Source organism: Triticum dicoccoides, chromosome 4A, assembly GCF_002162155.2.
Source record: "Triticum dicoccoides isolate Atlit2015 ecotype Zavitan chromosome 4A, WEW_v2.0, whole genome shotgun sequence".
Taxonomy (NCBI): domain Eukaryota; kingdom Viridiplantae; phylum Streptophyta; class Magnoliopsida; order Poales; family Poaceae; genus Triticum; species Triticum dicoccoides.
Window position 1 is genome coordinate 91,555,326 of NC_041386.1, and position 9,024 is coordinate 91,564,349.

The window sequence follows — 9,024 nt, forward strand, 5'->3', positions numbered from 1 at the left end:
GTCAGACTTAAGCATCGCTACGGGTGAGAAGGTCTCATCGTAGTCAATCCCTTGAACTTGTCGAAAACCTTTTGCAACAAGTCGAGCTTTATAGACAGTAATATTACCATCAGCGTCAGTCTTCTTCTTGAAGATCCATTTATTCTCGATGGCTTGCCGATCATCGGGCAAGTCAACCAAAGTCCACATTTTGTTCTCATACATGGATCCCATCTCAGATTTCATGGCTTCAAGCCATTTTGCGGAATCTGTGATGAACTACTTTCCAATAAGGGAGTAGGTACTGTTACCTCATCAAGTTCTACTTTCCTCATACTCACTTCTTTCGAGAGAAACTCCTTCTCTAGAAAGGATCCATTCTTAGCAACGAATGTCTTGCCCTCGGATCTGTGATAGAAGGTGTACCCAACTGTTTCTTTTGGGTATCCTATGAAGACACATTTCTCCGATTTGGGTTCGAGCTTATCAGGTTGAAGCTTTTTCACATAAGCATCGCAGCCCCAAACTTTAAGAAACGACAACTTTGGTTTCTTGCCAAACCATAGTTCAAAAGGTGTCGTCTCAACGGATTTTGATGGTCCCCTATTTAACGTGAATGTGGCCGTCTCTAAAGCATATCCCCAAAATGATAGCGGTAAATCAGTAAGAGACATCATAAATCGCACCATATCTAGTAAAGTACGATTACGACGTTCGGACACACCATTACGCTGTGGTGTTTCGGGTGGCATGAGTTGCAAAACTATTACGCATTGTTTCAAATGTAGACCAAACTCGTAACTCAAATATTCTCCTCCACGATCAAATCGTAGAAACTTTATTTTCTTGTTACGATGATTTTCAACTTCACTCTGAAATTCTTTGAACTTTTCAAATGTTTCAGACTTATGTTTCATTAAGTAGATATACCCATATCTTCTTAAATCATCTGTGAAGGTGAGAAAATAACGATACCCACCGCGAGCCTCAATATTCATTGGACCACATACATCAGTATGTATGATCTCCAATAAATCATTTGCTCGCTCCATAGTTCCGAAGAACGGCGTTTTAGTCATCTTGCCCATGAGGCATGGTTCGCAAGTACCAAGTGATTCATAATCAAGTGATTCCAAAAGTCCATCAGTATGGAGTTTCTTCATGCGCTTTATACCAATATGACCCAAATGGCAGCGCCACAAATAAGTTGCACTATCATTATCAACTCTGCATCTTTTGGCTTCAACATTATGAATATGTGTATCACTACTATCGAGATCCATCAAAAATAGACCACTCTTCAAAGGTGCATGACCATAAAAGATATTACTCATATAAATAGAACAACCATTATTCTCAGATTTAAATGAATAACCGTCTCGCATTAAACAAGATCCAGATATAATGTTCATGCTCAACGCTGGCACCAAATAACAATTATTTAGGTCTAAAACTAATCCTGAAGGTAGATGTAGAGGTAGCGTGCCGACGGCGATCACATCAACTTTGGAACCATTTCCCACGCGCATCGTCACCTCGTCCTTAGCCAGTGTTCGCTTAATCCCTAGTCCATGTTTCGAGTTCAAATATTAGCAACAGAACCAGTATCAAATACACAGGTGCTACTGCGAGCTCTGGTAAGGTACACATCAATAACATGTATATCACATATACCTTTGTTCACCTTGCCATCCTTCTTATCCACCAAATACTTGGGGCAGTTCCGCTTCCAGTGACCAGTCTGTTTGCAGTAGAAGCACTCAGTCTCAGGCTTAGGTCCAGACTTGGGTTTCTTCTCCTGAGCAGCAACTTGTTTGCTATTCTTCTTGAAGTTCCCCTTCTTCTTCCCTTTGCCCTTTTTCTTGAAACGCGGTCTTATTGACCATCAACACTTGATGCTCCTTTTTGATTTCTACCTACGTAGCCTTTAGCATTGCGAAGAGCTCGGGAATTGTCTTATTCATCCCTTGCATATTATAGTTCATCACGAAGCTCTTGTAGCTTGGTGGCAGTGATTGAAGAACTCTGTCAATGACACTATCAACAGGAAGATTAACTCCCAGTTGAGTCAAGTGATTATGATACCCAGACATTTTGAGTATATGCTCACTGACAGAACTATTCTTCTCCATCTTGCAGCTATAGAACTTATTGGAGACTTCATATCTCTCAATCCGGGCATTTGCTTGAAATATTAACTTCAACTCCTGAAATATCTCATATGCTCCATGACGTTCAAAACATCGTTGAAGTATCGGTTCTAAGCCGTAAAGCATGGCACACTGAACTATCAAGTAGTCATCAGCTTTGCTCTGCCAGGTGTTCATAACATCTGGTGTTGCTCCTGCAGCAGGTTTGGCACTCAGCAGTGCTTCCAGGACGTAATTCTTCTGTGCAGCAATGAGGATAATCCTCAAGTTACGGACCCAGTCCATGTAATTGCTACCATCATCTTTCAACTTTGCTTTCTCAAGGAACGAATTAAAATTCAACAGAACAATAGCACGAGCCATCTATCTACGACAAACATAGACATGCAAAATACTATCAGGTACTAAGTTCATGATAAATTTAAGTTCAATTAATCATATTACTTAAGAACTCCCACTTAGATAGACATCTCTCTAATCATCTAAGTGATCACGTGATCCAAATCAACTAAACCATAACCGATCATCACATGAAATGGAGTAGTTTTCAATGGCGAACATCATTATGTTGATCATATCTACTATATGATTCACGCTCGAACTTTCGGTCTCAGTGTTCCGAGGCCATATCTGCATATGCTAGGCTCGTCAAGTTTAACCTGAGTATTCTGCGTGTGCAAAACTGGCTTGCACCCATTGTAGATGGACGTAGAGCTTATCACACCCGATCATCACGTGGTGTCTGGGCAGGGCGAACTTTGGCAATGGTGCATACTCAGGGAGAACACTTTTATCTTGAAATTTAGTGAGAGATCATCTTATAGTGCTACCATCAATCAAAGCAAAATAAGATGCATAAAAGATAAACTTCACATGCAATCAATATAAGTGATATGATATGGCCATCATCATCTTGTGCTTGTGATCTCCATCTCCGAAGCACCGTCATGATTACCATTGTCACCGGTGCGACACTTTGATCTCCATCGTAGCATCGTTGCCGTCTCGCCAACTTATGCTTCTACGACTATCGCTACCGCTTAGTGATAAAGTAAAGCATTACAGGGCGATTGCATTGCATACAATAAAGCGGCAACCATATGGCTCCTGCCAGTTGTCAATAACTCGGTTACAAAACATGATCATCTCATATAATAAAATATAGCATCATGCCTTGACCATATCACATCACAACATGCCCTGCAAAAACAAGTTAGACATCCTCTACTTTGTTGTTACTAGTTTTACGTGGCTGCTACGGGCTAAGCAAGAACCGTTCTTACCTATGCATCAAAAACCACAACGATAGTTCGTCAAGCTAGTGTTGTTTTAACCTTCTCAAGGACCAGGTGTAGCCACACTCGGTTCAACTAAAGTTGGAGAAACTGACACCCGCCATCCACCTGTGTGCAAAGCACGTCGGTAGAACCAATCTCGCGTAAGCGTGCGCGTAATGTCGGTCTGGGCCACTTCATCCAACAATGCCGCCGAACCAAAGTATGTCATGCTGGTAAGCAGTATGACTTGTATCGCCCACAACTCACTTGTGTTCTACTCGTGCATATAACATCAGCGCATAAAACCTAGCTCTGATGCCACTGTTGGGGAACGTAGTAATTTCAAAAAAATTCCTACGCACACGCAAGAGCATGGTGATGCATAGCAACGAGAGGGGAGAGTGTGTCCACGTACCCTCGTAGACCGAAAGCGGAAGCGTTAGCACAATGTAGTTGATATAGTCGCACGTCTTCATGATCCGACCGATCAAGTACCGAACGCACGGCACCTCCGAGTTCAGCACACGTTCAACTTGATGATGTCCCTCAAACTCCGATCCAGCCGAGCTTTGAGGGAGAGTTCCGTCAGCACGACGGCGTGGTGATGATGTTGATGTTCTACTATCACAGGGCTTCGCCTAAGCACCGCTACAATATTGTCGAGGTTGACTATGGTGGAGAGGGGCACCGCACATGGCTAAAAGATCTAAGAGATCAATTGTTGTGTCTATGGGGTGCCCCTCTCCTCTGTATATAAAGGAGGGGAGGAGAGGGCCAGCCAAGGGGAGGAGGCGCGCCCAAGGGGGGAGTCCTACTCCCACCGGGAGTAGGACTCCTCCTTTTCCCATTTGGAGAGGGAGAGGGAAGGAAGAGGAAGGAGGGAGGAAGGAAAGGGGGGCCCGGCCCCCCTCCCAATTCGGATTGGGCTTGGGGGGCGCCCCCTCCCTTGCTCCTTTCCCCTCCTTTCCACTAAAGCCCATTAAGGTCCATATACCTCCCCGGGGGTTCCGATGACCTCCCGGTGCTCCGGTATTATTCCAATCTCACCGGAAACCATTCCGATATGCAAATATAGTCGTCCAATATATCGATCTTTACGTCTCAAACATTTCGAGACTCCTCGTCATGTCCATGATCACATCCGGGACTCCAAACTACCTTCGGTACATCAAAACACATAAACTCATAATATAACCGTCATTGAACTTTAAACATGCGGACCCTACAGGTTCGAGAACTATGTAGACATGGACCGAGACACGTCTCCAGTCAATAACCAATAGCGGAACCTGGATGCTCATATTGGCTCCTACATATTCTTCGAAGATCTTTATCGGTCAAACCGCATAACAACATATGTTTGTTCCCTTTGTCATCGGTATGTTACTTGCCCGAGAGTCGATCGTCGATATCTCAATACCTAGTTCAATCTCGTTACCGGCAAGTCTCTTTACTCGTTCTGTAACACATCATCCCGCAACTAACTCATTAGTTGCAATGCTTGCAAGGCTTAAGTGATGTGTATTACCGAGTGGGCCCTGAGATACCTCTCCGACAATCGGAGTGACAAATCCTAATCTCGAAATACGCCAACCCAACATGTATCTTCGGAGACACCTGTATAGCACCTTTATAATCACCCAGTTACGTCGTGACATTTGGTAGCACACAAAGTGTTCCTCCGGTAAACGGGAGTTGCATAATCTCATAGTCATAGGAACATGTATAAGTCATGAGGAAAGCAATAGCAACAAACTAAACGATCAAGTGCTAAGCTAACGGAATGGGTCAAGTCAATCATATCATTCTCCAAATGATGTGATCCCGTTAATCAAATGACAACTCTTTGTCTATGGCTAGGAAACATAACCATCTTTGATCAACGAGCTAGTCAAGTAGAGGCATACTGGTGACACTCTGTTTGTCTATGTATTCACACATGTATTATGTTTCCGGTTAATACAATTCTAGCATGAATAATAAACATTTATCATGATATAAGGAAATAAATAATAACTTTATTATTGCCTCTAGGGCATATTTCCTTCAACTGCTCCTGGACTGGTCACCCCGAGTCTGACTGTCGCCAGAAGAAGCGAGATCAGAGGCGCTCCTCTTCGAGTGGGACTCATGCGTCCTTCTCGTCTTCCTCGACTCCGTCACTCACTGGCGAGGACATTGTACGCCTCAAGCGTCTGCTTGCTTCCTCTGGCGCCTCGTCGAATGGTTCCGCTGTTGTTGCAACGACATCCACTTCTCCACCACCATCGACATCTACATAGTAAGGTACATCTACATGGGTTCTGGATTCTGGAGCCTCCTTTCATATGTCTTCTGATTCTTCCGCGCCGTCTTCTCTCCAACTTCTTGATTCGCCTGTTAATGTTCTTACCGCCGATGGCACACCTCTTCCTATTGCTATTCGTGGTATTCTTTCCACTCCATCTTTTTCTGTTCCTAGTGTTTCACATGTTCCTCGCCTTACCATGAATCTTTTTTCCGCTTTCCCAATTTACTGATCCTGGTTGTTGTGTCATCCTTGATACCGACTCTTGCTCCATTCAGGATCGTCGCACCAAGGCTTTGGTTGGTGCTGGCCCCCGGGGCCGTGAGTCATAGGGCCTTTGGGAGGTTGACTAGCTTTGTGTTCCTTCCGCCGTCACCACTTCTGCCAGCTCTCATGCTCTTGCTGCCTCTTCGTCTGCGTCCTTCCAAGAGTGGCATCATCGCCTTGGTCACATCTGTGGCTCTCGCTTGTCTTCTTTAGTTCGTCAGGGCCTCTTAGGGTCTGTATCTGGAGATGTCTCCTTACATTGTAATGGTTGCAGACTTGGCAAACAGACTCAGTTACCTTATCCTACCAGTGAGTCCTCAACGTCCTTTTGACTTAGTTCATTCTGATGTCTGGGGTCCTACTCCCTTTGATTTTAAAGGTGGTCATTGCTAACTCTTGAGCATGTGTTGGTTTTCCCTTGAAGAGAAAAGGATGATGTAGCAAAGTAGCATAAGTATTTCCCTCAGTTTTTGAGAACCAAGGTATCAATCCAGTAGGAGACTACACGCAAGTCCCTCGTACCTGCACAAACAAATAAGAACCTTGCAACCAACGCGATAAAGGGGTTGTCAATCCCTTCACGGTCACTTGCAAAAGTGAGATCTGATAAAGATAATAAGATAAATATTTTTGGTATTTTTTATTGTATAGATTGGAAAATAAAGACTGCAAAATAAAAGGTGGCAGAAATAACAAGTAGATAGGAAAATAATATGATGGAAGATAGACCCGGGGGCCATAGGTTTCACCAGTGGCTTCTCTCAAGATAGCAAATTCTACGGTGGGTGAACAAATTACCGTCGAGCAATTGATAGAAAAGCGCATAGTTATGAGAATATCTAGGCATGATCATATATATAGGCATCACTTCCGCGACAAGTAGACCGAAATGATTCTGTATCTACTACTATTACTCCACACATCGACCGCTATCCAGCATGCATCTAGAGTATTAAGTTCATAAGAATAGAGTAACGCATTAGGCAAGATGACATGATGTAGAGGGATAAACTCAAGCAATATGATATAAACCCCATCTTTCAATCCTCAATGGCAACAATACAATACGTGCCTTGCTGCCCCTACTGTCACTGGGAAAGGACACCGCAAGATTGAACCCAAAGCTAAGCACTTCTCCCATTGCAAGAAAGATCAATCTAGTGGGCCAAACCAAACTGATAACTCGAAGAGACTTGCAAAGATATTAAATCATGCATAAAAGAATTCAAAGAAGAATCAAATATTGTTCATAGATAATCTTGATCATAAACCCACAATTCATCGGATCTCGACAAACACACCGCAAAAAGAATTACATCGAATAGATCTCCAAGAAAATCGAGGTGAACTTTGTATTGAGATCCAAAGAGAGAGAAGAAGCCATCTAGCTAATAACTATGGACCCTAAGGTCTATGGTAAACTACTCACACATCATCGGAGAGGCTATGGTGTTGATGTAGAAGCCCTTCGTGATCGATTCCCCCTCCGACGGAGCGCCGGAAAAGGCCCCAAGAGGGATGTCACAGGTACAGAAGGTTGCGGCAGTGGAAATAGGGTTTCGTGGTGCTCTCGGATGTTTTCGAGGTATATGAGTATATATAGGTGACAGAAGTAGGTCGGTGGAGCCACGAGGGGCCCATGAGGGTGGGGGCGTGCCTACCCCCTGGGCGCGCCCTCCTACCTCGTGGCCGCCTCGTTGCTTCCTTGACGTCCACTCCAAGTCTCCTGGATTGCGTTTGTTCGAAAAATAACTCTCCCGAAGGTTTCATTTAGTTTGGATTCCGTTTGCTATTCCTTTTCTGCGAAACACTGAAATAGGCAAAAAAAACAATTTGCATTGGGCCTTTGGTTAGTAGGTTAGTCCCAAAAATAATATAAAAGTGCATAACAAAGCCCATTAAACATCCAAAATAGATAATATAATAGCATGAAATAATCAAAAATTATAGATACATTGGAGACATATCAAACATCCCCAAGCTTAATTCCTGCTCGTCCTCGAGTAGGTAAATGATAAAAACAGAATTTTTGATGTGGAATTCTACCTAGCATAATTCTCAATGTAATTTTCTTTATTGTGGCATGAATGTTCAGATCCGAAAGATTCAAGACAAAAGTTTGGTATTGACATAAAAAATAATACTTCAAGCATACTAACAAAGCAATCATGTCTTCTCAAAATAACTTGGCCAAAGAAAGTTATCCCTACAAAATCATATAGTCTGGCTATGCTCTATCTTCATCACACAAAATATTTAAATCATGCACAACCCTGATGACAAGCCAAGCAATTGTTTCATACTTTTGATGTTCACAAACTTTTTCAATCTTCACGCAATACATGAGCGTGAGCCATGGACATAGCACTATGTGTGGAATAGAATGGTAGTTGTGGAGAATAAAAAAGGAGAAGATAGTCTCACATCAACTAGGCATACCAACGGGCTATGGAGATTCCCATCAATAGATATCAATGTGAGTGAGTAGGGATTGCCATGCAACGGATGCACTAGAGCTATAAGTGTATGAAAGCTCAACAAAAGAAACTAAGTCAGTGTGCATCCAACTCGCTTGCTCACGAAGACCCTAGGCATTTTGAGGAAGCCATCATTGGAATATACAAGCCAAGTTCTATAATGTAAAATTCCCACTAGCATATGAAAGTGACAACATAGGAGACTCTCTATCATGAAGATCATAGTGCTGCTTTGAAGCACAAGTGTGGTAAAAGGATAGTAACATTGTCCCTTCTCTCTTTTTCTCTCATTTCTCTTTTTTTCCTTTTTCTCTTTTTTTTATTTGGGCCTTTTTATCTTTTTTTATGGCCTCTTTTTTTTCTTTTCTCTTTTCTTCGTCCGGAGTCTCATCCCAACTTGTGGGGGAATCATAGTCTCCATCATCCTTTCCTCACTTGGGACAATGCTCTAATAATGATGATCATCACACTTTTATTTACTTACAACTCAAAAATTACAACTCGATACTAGAACAAAATATGACTCTATGTGAATGCCTCCGGCGGTGTACCGGGATGTGCAATGAATCAAGAGTGACATGTATGAA